Source organism: Apis laboriosa, unplaced genomic scaffold (genome assembly GCF_014066325.1).
Source record: "Apis laboriosa isolate Shangri-la unplaced genomic scaffold, ASM1406632v1 scaffold29_cov151, whole genome shotgun sequence".
NCBI classification, from domain to species: Eukaryota; Metazoa; Arthropoda; class Insecta; order Hymenoptera; family Apidae; genus Apis; species Apis laboriosa.
In genome coordinates this window covers 442760-454874 of record NW_025222728.1, presented here as the reverse complement: position 1 = coordinate 454874, position 12115 = coordinate 442760, and the positions used below count along the sequence as shown (strand labels likewise).

At 42.9% G+C, this 12115-nt stretch overlaps 1 protein-coding gene across 2 annotated transcripts in view; it reads left to right on the top strand.

Annotated features, from left to right (window-relative positions):
• Positions 1-12115, top strand: part of LOC122714389 (neo-calmodulin-like) — a 64450-nt gene that overhangs the window by 16540 nt on the left and 35795 nt on the right. The gene's annotated exons all lie outside the window — the stretch shown is intronic.

Below are 12115 nucleotides of genomic sequence, written 5' to 3'. Positions count from 1 at the left end.
TTTTTTTTTTTTTTTTTTTTTTTTGTGTTCGTGATGCGTTTTATTATACCGCGGTATTTAGCATCACGAAACGCCACTTTAGTGCGATGCAACAATAACGAAGTTCGAAGGAACGCGCAATATTTTAATATCGAACCATTCTCTTTTGTAGGTAAGTGATTCTCTCGCTCGGTGAGCCGGTTATCCGATCGGTAAGTCAGCTTTTCTCATATTGAAAGCTTTATGAGTTGACGTGGAAGCTCGATGCACTCACGGTTGGTAAAACAGGGCCACCGAAAAGCTCTGTCCAACGGTTGTACCGACAGTTTCGGTTACATTGCTCGATCTATACTACTTGCGCCGTATTTATCGATCGAACCCCTTACTTACTTAGCTTCCTGCCACGATTGCGAACGATGCACCAACGTCATTATTATTATCGGTCAATCGACCGTACGAAGGTCTTCTTTTGTGCCGTCGATAAATTATATTACGAGCAAAATTTAACAGAGAATAAAACATAATTGAGAAATTAAATCGATCGAAAGAATTGGAATTAATCCATAGATCGGACCAAAGCAAATTTCTGAAAATTTAAATGGATAGCGACTCGTCCCCCTGTACTTGCTTCGTGTCTCAATCGAATGATACCCAATGCAATTCGTGGAAACTCGTCATGGATAATTTAACGATTTCAACGAACGCGGCCATCGACAGCCATCGTATGTAACAAATAACTGGCAGGCTGTCGACACGGGTCGCAGATATTTTATTACGTATCGATTCCTGGGGAAGTCGATACGAGAACCAAAGCTCTCGAAACGGTTCGAACCGGTCGATGCCATCGTTAATGGAATCTAAGAAAAATAGGCGCCCGAAAAACGAACCCTCGCGATTGTTTTCCTACCATCGCAACCCCGTCGTTATCACTCGTCGTTGTGGCGTTCCATGCCAATAAAATATTCATTCGTACGTACAGGAAAAAGCGTTTCTTCGTGCCAAGGTCACGCGTTCCACGACGACTCTATCCGATTCAACGGATATACACGCACGCGATTCGTTACGTTACGGAGAAAAAAGAGGGGAAAAAAAAAAAAAAAAAAAAAAGGGAGAGAAGCGTGCCCCCCCCCCCCCAAAGATGACCTCTTCTTTCCCCGATCTCTTGAAAATATTTTTTGATAAACGTCACGCGGACTCGCGTGCCCCGTGAAGATAAAGTCGTCGAAAGTACCTTTTATAAATCAATCCTTTCCTCCTCCCTGCTCTCTCTTTATCTTACATCCGACCCGGAAAGAGAGGCATTCAGAAGCGTCCATATTATATCCCAGTCGCCGCGGCTGGTATTATTGGAAAGCTGCGCGTTCAACGTGCACAGAATTTCGAAGGGTGTCGCGCCCGAAAACCGGTCAATTAGAATTCGCGAGGAATCTTTGCTCAGCGCCGGTCTCGCGATCTCGTGTCGAATATTCCTAAACGTTCGAGGAGGACTCGTCGAGCCATGTCGCCTTTCGTGCCATCTGCACGAGATGGGCAAGGAACTCGTTTGTATCGAAATTGGGAAACGGAGTTAACTTTTTTCAAACGTGGGATATCGATCATGGATCCCGTTTCTAGAATTATTTAATAACGAATGAAGATTGGGATAAAGAATGCGAAAATTTCAAAAATCGTATAAATTGGGAATAAATGGAATAAAATGTTCTACTCGAAGATATTCTATTTTTTGAAATTTATATCATCGATTGATTCTATAGTGGGGTGAAAATAATATTTTAAGGAACAGGAGAAAAGCGATTATCATTCGCTTCATAGAGGATATCGACTGATTATATGATGAAATTCGGAGGAAAGATCAGAGAGATGAATTTTTTGAGAAAATCGTTTCGATCGTAATTCCGATAAACGTAAAAATATTTCGTTGTCTCTGAAATTATTCCAGAATGGATTAATCGAAATTTATTCCGAGCAGAGGATTTGAGAGAATTTGCCATACACGAAACTATTTTCGCCTTCCTTCCTCCCCTAAAAATTTCTTTCTTCTATTTTCCATCACGATTTTCAAGAATATATTTCAATTATTTCCTCGTTTTAATATCTAGAAACGACTATTCATTTTCTCGTGGCGTTAATGTCAAGTTCGTGTAAACTCGCTTCAGGATTCACGAGGCGCGAAAACACTTTGGTCAGATTATCTTGAAGAGCGCGGTACTCTCCGAGCTATCCGCTTTACTTTTCTTGAATCAAGGTCGAAGAAGAAGCTGCGCCGAGAGACAGAGAGAAAGAGAGAGAGAGAAAAGAAACTTGGATCCTTAGTCCTTAGCCTTCCCGTACAATTTTCCAAACACGTGGAAAACGACGCGTTCCTTTTTTTTTTTTTTTTTTTTTTCTTTTTTCGAAAGGAAGAGCTAAACGATTCTCTCATTAATCTTAATCGCTCAGCTTTACAAACAAAGCGATCTTAACGTTTGCAATGTGAACAGTTGTTATTTATTTATTACAAAGAATCGTATCGAGATGTTTAAAAATTTGCAACGCAAAAGAGCTATTTAAAGAAACCTCTTTTGCATTTATACGAGAACGAAAGGAGAACGTTTCCAATGTTATCCGACCCAATAAATGAATTCTATTTGTTTTCCCATCGCGCGAAAAAGGAAATGAAGAGATATTCCGTTGGACGTTAGGGGATAATGGCATGGAAGAGGTTTGCGCCTCTTTCGAGACCGTTTGTGTAATACACGTCAGTCGAACGCGCGCCTGTCAATAGATTTCCAAAAGGAAGTTTCACAAAAGTTTCACCAGGCTGGAAAGACAATCCGCGGACAATACCAACGATCGTGTGACAGCCGATACACAGTAGTATCCGTCCAGTGTACGCTTCTTTTCAACGACGAAAACCTTTGTAAACGAATCTCCCAATCGACGAATGGAAAAAGAAGGTGGTTCAATCGTGGGGGAGGAAAATTGGAAAATGGAGGATCGAGCATGGAACAAAAGCAGGGAAAGATCAAGACTCTCTCTCTCTCTCTCTCTCTCTCTCTTTCCTCTCCTTCAAATTTCAATTTCGTCGTAAATTCCTGGATCCCCCCTCCCTCCCCGTTCACCGTGGAAGATTTAACCGGTCGTTGATCGATGACAGTGATTAAGCTTGGCGGAAAGATTAGAGACATTATAAAAGCCAGCACTCGGTGGTGTCGAATGAAAATCATTCGACTGATTCGAAATTTTTTATTCACGGGAGACGCGTCGAACGCGTTGCTTTTCATTTAAAATTTATCGAAAATTTCGAAGCGTTTGTAAGCGTTCGAAATTTACGCTCCAACTATCTCCTTCCCTCTCTCTCTCTCTGTCCATTAAATTTCCAATTCGTCCCTCGATATTCGAGAAGAAATACTCGAGCGAAACGGGGAGGATTCCTCGTGAATTACGCGAGGAGCGTATCGATTAACAAGGACGACGTTTCTCTCCCAAAGTCTTCCAAACTCCGCTCGATCCAGATTCGAGAGAAGATGGATGTTGACGCATCGGCGGATGCACGACACGCGGGGATGATTTGGGCGCGAGCCGAAAACCGAGAGGTGAGAAGGAGGAAGAGGAAGAGGAAGAGAAAGAGAGAGAGAGAGGAGAGGCATTCACCCTGAGGATGGCGCACGTAAACGTGGAAAGATGCACACGTTGGAGCACATTGGTCGCTGGTTCGTTCGACCAGCACGGATGATGCTCTCTCGGGGGTCGGGACAAGCTCCGGAGAAGCCCTCTCTGATCGTGGCGGTCGTGCGGGGTTTGGAGCTTGCGCACTCCCCTCGAGATCGTGGACTCGGTGCGCGGGGGGCGCGTGGCGGCACCGGGGGTGTCAGTCACGGCCCATCTGCCTACCATCGAGCACGTAAGTCGAGCAAGTGCATTTTATTTCTTTCCTTTCTTCCACTACTTCTTCTTCTACTTGTTCTTCCTCGCTGCACCCTTTTCCTTCTTTCTTTCTTCTAATCCTTTTCCTCAAGTCCATTTTATTTTCCACCTTTCTCTCCCTTCGAACCTCGTCCCCTCCTAACTCTCTTTGCGTCTCCTCCTTCGTTTCGAAGAATCTTGCGCGAGGAAATTACTCGAGTCAACCTCTGGCTGAGTTTGTTAGTTGGTTGTTAGTCGGTTGGTTGATTGGTTGGTTGGTTGGTTAGTCAGCGTTGGACGTGGAGGAAGGGAGGAAGAAGGGATCCAGCCGGCGGGAGCTGGTGTCTCGGTGATTATGGCAAAAATGGCGGGTCGACCGTTGGACGACTGGCCGTCGTGGCAATCCTTCAGCCTCCCAACGTCCCGAGGGGATGAGGATTCGGCCTCTTTTTAACGCAAGTGCCTCCTTTGCGCCGCCGTAAGTGGAATCGTTCCTCTCCTTTTGTCGGGACGAATCGAGTCCCGACGTCGAGCGAGTGGGAATTCTTCCTCTCCTCTCCCTTCTCGTGCGCCAGTGAATGAATCTCGCACGCCTTTTCCTCTCCAGGCCAGGATGTTCCTCGATGAGAAGAGGATCTTGCGTATACTTTCTTTCCTCCACCCTTAGATTCGCTTTTTCCTTGTTCCTGCTCGTTTCTCTCGTCATTATTTTCGCGAATACCGCGTGGATCTCTCGTAGACTGGCTCCTCCCTCCTTCTCTCTCTCCTTATTCTCGTAGGTGAAATTAAAATTCTTCCTGATCAAGCTTCTTCTACTCTCTTCTTATTCCTTTCTTCAATTGTTTAGATACCTTCTTGTTTCTGCTCGTTTCTCTTATTCATTATTTTCGCGAATACCGCGTGGATCTCTCGTTGGCTCCTCCTTCTCTCTCTCCTTATTCTCGTAGGTGAAATTAAAATTCTTCTTTGAAGACGCCTTGATTTCTTCGTTCTTTACTGATCGAGCTTCTTCTACTCTCTTCTTATTCCTTTCTTCAATTGTTTAGGTACCTTCTTGTTTTTGCTCGTTTCTCTTATTCATTATTTTCGCGAATACCGTGTGGATCTCTCGTTGACTCGTACTACTTGCTCCTTTTTCTCTCTCTCTCTCTCCTTATTCTCGTATTCGTCTTTGCCTTGATTTCTTCGTTCTTTACTGATCGAGCTTCTTCTACTCTCTTCTTATTCCTTTCATCAATTGTTTAGATACCTTCTTGTTTTTGCTCGTTTCTCTTATTCATTATTTTCGCGAATAAATTCGTGTGGATCTCTCGTTGACTCGTACTACTTGCTCCTTCTTCTCTCTCTCTCTCTCCTTACTCTCGTATTCGTCTTTGCCTTGATTTCTTCGTTCTTTACTGATCGAGCTTTTTCTACTCTCTTCTTATTCCTTTCTTCAATTGTTTAGATACCTTCTTGTTTCTGCTCGTTTCTCTTATTCATTATTTTCGCGAATACCGTGAGAATCTCTCATTGACTCGTACTACTTGCTCCTTCTTCTCTCTCTTTCTCTCCTTATTCTCGTATTCGTCTTTGCCTTGATTTCTTTACTGATCGAGCTACTCTCTTCTTATTCCTTTCTTCAATTGTTTAGATACCTTCTTGTTTCTGCTCGTTTCTCTTATTCATTATTTTCGCGAATACCGTGTGGATCTCTCGTTGACTCGTACTACTTGCTCCTTCTTCTCTCTCTCTCTCTCTCCTTATTCTCGTATTCGTCTTTGCCTTGATTTCTTTACTGATCGAGCTACTCTCTTCTTATTCTTTTCTTCAATTTTTTGGCAGACACCTTTGCTCGTTTCTCTTTATTATTTTCGCGAATCTTGCGCGAATACCGCGTGGATCTCTCGTTGACTCGTACTACTTTTTCTCTCTCTCTCCTTTCTTCTTTACTGATCGATTATTAGCTTCTTATTCCTTTCCTCAATTTTTCGGCAGAAACGTTTCTATCGTTTCTCGATTCCTCGTGAAGCCTCTTTCTTTCATCTTTCGTGAATCGTCGCGACGAATCCCTGACGATTGATCGAAAATCGAAACACGGAGGAGGGGCACGATCTTCTAATCTTTTCGCTCTTTCGTAACGTTCCCGGGTGAATCGAATCGGGAGCCGACGTGGAATCACGTAAGCGTGTCGAAAGAAAGCATAAAAAATTTCACGCTGATCGATGATTTCCCCTGTGTGAGCGTAACACGTGATACACGCGTATTTCCAGGGGGGGAAAAATTAACACGTTAGAAGGAATCGGGCCTCGATTACGAGATAAATTATTTTGAATTATGTATATTCCTTTCGATTATTCACTATTATAATCGATAAATAATCGTAATAATTTACGCATAATTTCGATTAATTATTCAACGAGGGATAAAACTGTCAACGATTTTTCTCGTTGCTCGAGTCAAGAATATTTTGTACGCTCGATATTTTACCCAAAGTCGAGGTGTTTTTTCAAAAAGTAGAGCCGTTGGAATACGATCAAGTGCGTTGCAATCAACGAACACATTCTCGATCCTCGTCCAAAAGTTTCGGAAGGCAAACGTTTTAAAACTTTAGTTAATCAAGATTCTTGACTCTTCTTCCAATTCTTCGCGAGAGAATATAACGAGATTCTCGAGTATATCTCTCTCGATATCCGTTCGAATAAATTTGAAAGAAAACGTTCTCTTTCAAGATAGAGGTAGCTTCTTCGATTAATCTTCCACATTACGATCGATCGCGCGTATCGCCGTTAATCGAACCCTTTCTTTATTCATCGGCAACGAATGAATGAATTTTCGTTGAAAAACATCGAGGTAGTCGCAAGTTCGCGAGAAATCGAAATTCCAGGCTCGAAGTTCGACCGAGATCAGCGCCGTTACCTGTCTCGTTTCACGGAATAATAGTCTCCCTCCCCCCTCCTCTTGACTATTCACCCTCTCTGCCGCTTAAACATTCCGCGCGTTCACCATTTTACGGCGGCCAATCGACTCAATCACACGCATACACACGTACACGCACACAAAGGGTTGAACGAGAGCTTTTCCCTTTATTAATGCCGATTTGTTTGTCGCCAGTCTTTCTGTATCAAAGTCTCTCGACGATGGAAAAGGATGGAGGGGGGAAAGAGAGGAAGAAAAGGAGAGGAAAAAGTCCATTTAACACGCGGTATCGCGGGTTTGAATAGGGTTTGAATTCCGCAATATACAGGTGTAACGATTCGAAAAGGGCGATAAAAGGATCTCGTTGTATCTCGATTTCGACGCTTTCTCGCGAGCATTTCACCGCGAAACGAAACAATGAATCGAGAGCGAAGAATTTCCTTCCCCTCTCCTTTCTTTTTCTTTTTCTTTACAACGCCAGTTCGTAAATCGTTTCCTCGAGTAAGTAAGGAATAAACGTGGATTTCTGGATATCCGAAATTGGATGTCGGAATCGCGTGTTAGGAAACCGAGGTGTTAGACGAAATAGCATAATCGAATCGATTATTATATAACTTTTTCTTACTTATATTTCTTTTTCTTCTTCTCGAAAATGTGAAAATCCCTAGTCGATCTGGATTCCTCCTGGATCAAACCTGTTGCCCGTACGGCCGAATTGCCGCAATTAATATCGGTATTGCGTGTCGAACGTTGTTGAGTCACGCGCCCCCGCGATAATCTTGCACAATTTGCCAATTAGGAGGCCCCTCGTTTCTAAATTGCCCCCTTCGTCGAGATTTCTGAATAAAACGGGATTCCTTCCTGTATACGTGAGTGCATGTAAAACCTTCGTTTTCAAACGTTGGTCGAGACATTTATGTGAAAGGGGAGAGGTGGGGGTGAAATATTTGAGGAGTTTTTTAATTCGCTTTGAGATCGTGGATATTTCGTGATGCAGTTTGTAGTTAAAGAAAGTTTGTAGATTAAGGAAAGATTAAGAAAGAGAGATGGACCACGTCTCTTATTTATTTATTTTTTTAATGCCAATAGTCGGAAAATTTGGAGTAATGAGTAATCGACTTACTCGATAAGATATCAGTTCGAATTGATACGTTGCTTAAATTTTAATATCGGGTGTATAGTTCATTAGAGAAAAATATTTCGTATACAAATCATTTGCCGACAAAATTTCGAAATTATCGAAATTATCGTTTTCATTTGCGTATCGTATTCGTTTGAAGTCAAAAAAACTATGCTATACTATATCTCGTAGTTGCAAAGCGGTTGATTATTCATCTTTTCTTTATTCATCTTCGATTAAAAAAAAAAAACAGAAAAGCATCCGAGAAGCGGATAATATATCAGCGAAAGAAATACACGACGACGTTCATTGATCATGTCTCGGGGTGGTCAACCCCCGCAAAATGTACGTCGAGCCAGACGCGAATTGATAATCGCGTGAGACGAAGGATTAATTTCTTTCTTCTTTACTCTCCCTCTCTCAAATGTCTAGCCGCCTACGCGGCTGCTGACCGATTATTATTTTTAGAACTCTCCCCCCTCCCTCGTTTCATAAACTGGCTCACCTTGTTATTAATCCCGCGTCAATTGGATCAGGCACGAAAGGGGGAAATTCGGGGAGGTCGTTGCATCCTCGATGCAACCGTCTACTTTTCAAACAGCGGTGGTCATTTATCGGTCAAAATCCGAAAGATTTGAAACAGCGCGGTGTATTTCTGCGCCTTCTGAAAAGTATCCCGTTTGCTCTCCGGATATTTACGAGGACTTTGTTTAAACGGCGTTTTTATATTCCTCTCGAGCGTTGTGTGGCGCACGCGAAACGAAACTTTGATGGATTATGGATTATTCGCCATAATAAAATAACGATTCGAGAAAAAAGTAAATATTTCCTTCCCTATCAAACGAATGATATTTCATCCGAAAGATGAGATATTTCATAGGGGAGATAAAAATATCTCGCCACAGATGTTGATCTATACCGTGAAAAAGATTGTTTATTATTCGCGAATAATTCATACGTAATAAAGATTAAGGATAAAGGGTTAGAGAAAAGTCGCCATCGTTGCTTGTCCACACGCGATTCGATGAAAAACGGGGGAGGGGATGTTGCTCTTTCGAGGACGATTCACGCACGAGAAAGAAAAGGAGAATTAAAGATTAGGAATATCGACTACTGGTCCCCAAGAGGGTTGTATTCGAGAGGATAATTTTTTCCCCACAGGGGGATGGGAGAGGGACGAGAAACGAGCGACCTCGTCGGGTTGCAGCGACAATCTCCCTTCCCCCTCCTCCGTGGAAATAGATTATTCGGAGAAGCCGGTTTAAATAGGCTTGATTTATTCAGATAGGAAGAGCGACAGGAATCGTGCTATGCATCTCGCCCTCCCTGCTTCCACCCTTTCCGCTCGTTGTCTTTCCGCCATTTCTCCTCGCCGTTTCTTCCGTGATCTCCACGGGTCACGCGATGCGCAGATTCGAGAACGATTCGATTCGAGTCGAAACTTTGTAATAATCCATTCATCTTTGAGAATTTCCAAGATTTCGAGGAGGAGAAGAGGGTGACACGTGTATCGATACACGTGTGTCTATCCTCAACGATCTTCGTTGTAGCGTGGATGAGATGTAAAATACGTGCATGAACGTAATGTCGAAGAGTTACGATAAAACGCGCTCGATTTACCGAATTATTTGTATATTAACAATTTGTAAAAAGAATTTAAATCCTTGGGAGGTCTTGGAAGGTCACATTTCACTCGAATTACAGCCTATTTCTTTCCGTGACAACAATGGCCGTGCATCCCCACTTGGCCACGGTTCAACTACCTCTCCTCCTCTACAGCGTGTTACACGCTGCTCCACGCAGGGAGCATGCATACCTAATCGGTTAATTGCCAGCAATTATTTCGATTATTCACCCCTCCCCCTATCCCTTCTCGTAATTACTCCCTCCACTACTCCCTCCTCAAACCCTCGTCTAATCTCGTGTATTGCTCGAAAAAAAGGGAAGAAACGCCGAATTCGAGCGATTTCCTCCCTCCCCGTTCCTTTTCGTTGCTTCGAGGAATTCTCTGGAGGAAGGGAATAATAATAAGGGAGGAAGGACAGAGGGAAAAGTTTTTCGCGGCCTGCCCTCGGTGCAGTTCGATATCGTAAGTAGGACGTGAACCTGGGCCGGTATCGCGCGCACGCGTACGCACGCGCACGCATACACGTGCACCCGATTTCGGCGTGAACCCGGATAGATAACCGTGTGTAGGAGAGTGTAAACCATTCGTGAGATTCCTCTCGGTCGACGGCGGCGTGTCACGCCGAAGACGTTGCCCCAAATTCGAACCGTGTCGCACTTTTGTCCCCGATATCTGGCTGATGCCTGCTCCAAATCGAGTTATAATAATTCGGTATGGTTGTATGGTGGAAGAGTTCGTGGATTGGATATTTTGAACATTTTGGTGTCGAATCTCCGTTTCTTTCTTTTAATAGGAGAGAATAAAGTGGTCATTTGGAATTGTTCTGGTCAAGTTCGGTTTGAGAATCGTGTAACAAGTTTGGAATTCCACTTTCGTTCGTAACATTTAACATTCAGACGATTTCTCCTAAAAATGTATAAGATGAAGGACTCTTTACCCGATTCAAATGGTCGATATCTTATGGAACGAGAGGAACGTGGCCACGAGGATGCTCGACTCGAATGCATCGTGAAACGTGCTCCTTCCATAAAAAAGAAGAAACAGGAAGGGATCTCGTTTGAGAAAAGTTTATTGTCAGTGGCAACAGGTGAACACTGTCTTCTCTGTAGTATCTATTACACGTACATATATATATATATATATCACGAAATTGATTCTGAATCGCGGCCTTGGAAGAACGCGAAACAGGAAACTTCGTTCGACGCGTCAAGGTGTCTGGCTCCGGCGAATCTGCCTTTTTTTCTTCTTCTTTTTTTTTTACAACCTCTCCAATTCCTCCCAAGGTGAACCAGAAATTCGTTTTATGCGATACGTTGATACGTAACACGGAAATTTTGCGTCTGGCGAGGATCCAGTGTCGTAAGCGTCGTTGTTGAGCACCGACATCCCTCCTCCCCCTCTTCCTTTCTATCCTTTACAGGCGGGCGATCCTCTCGTAAATCAAACCGCCCTCGCGAGCGTGGCGACGAAGAATATATTAGAATCGCGTTTAAAAAAAATAATAATAATAATAATGAAATTGGTTTTGCCAATATCTCGATGTTGCAACATTTTATTCGAAAATTCGGGATTTTATTTTTATTTAAGATGTATCCTTGTTATTTATCATTTTTTCCTCCTCCTTCATTGTACAATAAATTTGTACGATTCTTTTATTATATTAAAATTCGTTCACTGTCTGAACGAGAGAGAGAGAGAGATGAACACCAAGCGGCGTACTTTCTTGTGTCAATGATTCAAATGATTCGATACGAAGAATTTTTGACAGCGTGTATATTCATAAAGAAGGGAAATATCGCCAAATTACAAATGTATTCTACGGCTGTAATGTATATATAACGAAATGTATTCAGTAGATTCAATCAGTAGAAGAACCACGTCGTCATAAAAATATATCTGCGTTTCTTCAAACATACGATAAAAATATTACTGATTAACGCGAAGAGAAGGAACAGGAAAATAATGCAACGACGATTCAACGGTGCATTTATCTGCCTAAACGATGAAGATCGGCCAGTGAACGAATCTTAATATAATAAAAGAGCGTAAATTTGTTGTAATAAAGTTGTTAATGTTTATAATTTTAAATAATAAAATCCCAAAATTTTCGAGTAAAATATTGCAGAAAAGATGCATCGAGAAATAAATCGATCAAACACCGGGATCTGCATCGATCATCCGGTCACTTTTTAATCCCTCTCGCGATCGCGAAACGAAGCCGCTGCTTTTCTCGCCTCGCCCTGTGAAAACTTCTTCCCTCCTGCCTCTCTTCCTCCCCGGAAAAGAAGAGGGGATTTAGCGTGCGAAACGCCGGAGGCTGGTCGCAGAAATGCGAAGGGAGGCGAGTTATTACGTCTCCTCCTTTAGAAGAGAGAATTATCGTTTGATAATTAACACGATCCAATTTGGAAATTTGCACGATTGGAAAAATGATTTTTGAAGCGGTCGATGATAATGATTTCGTAAGAGGTTGTTGCGACGGAGGGATAAAGGATGCGGGGCGGAGGATGGAAGACAGAGGTCGGAGGACGTAGGGGGTGGAGGTGGGCGCAGCATGGGAGTGATCAATACTACCTCCACACCAAGTTCCCACGGGAGTGGAACGA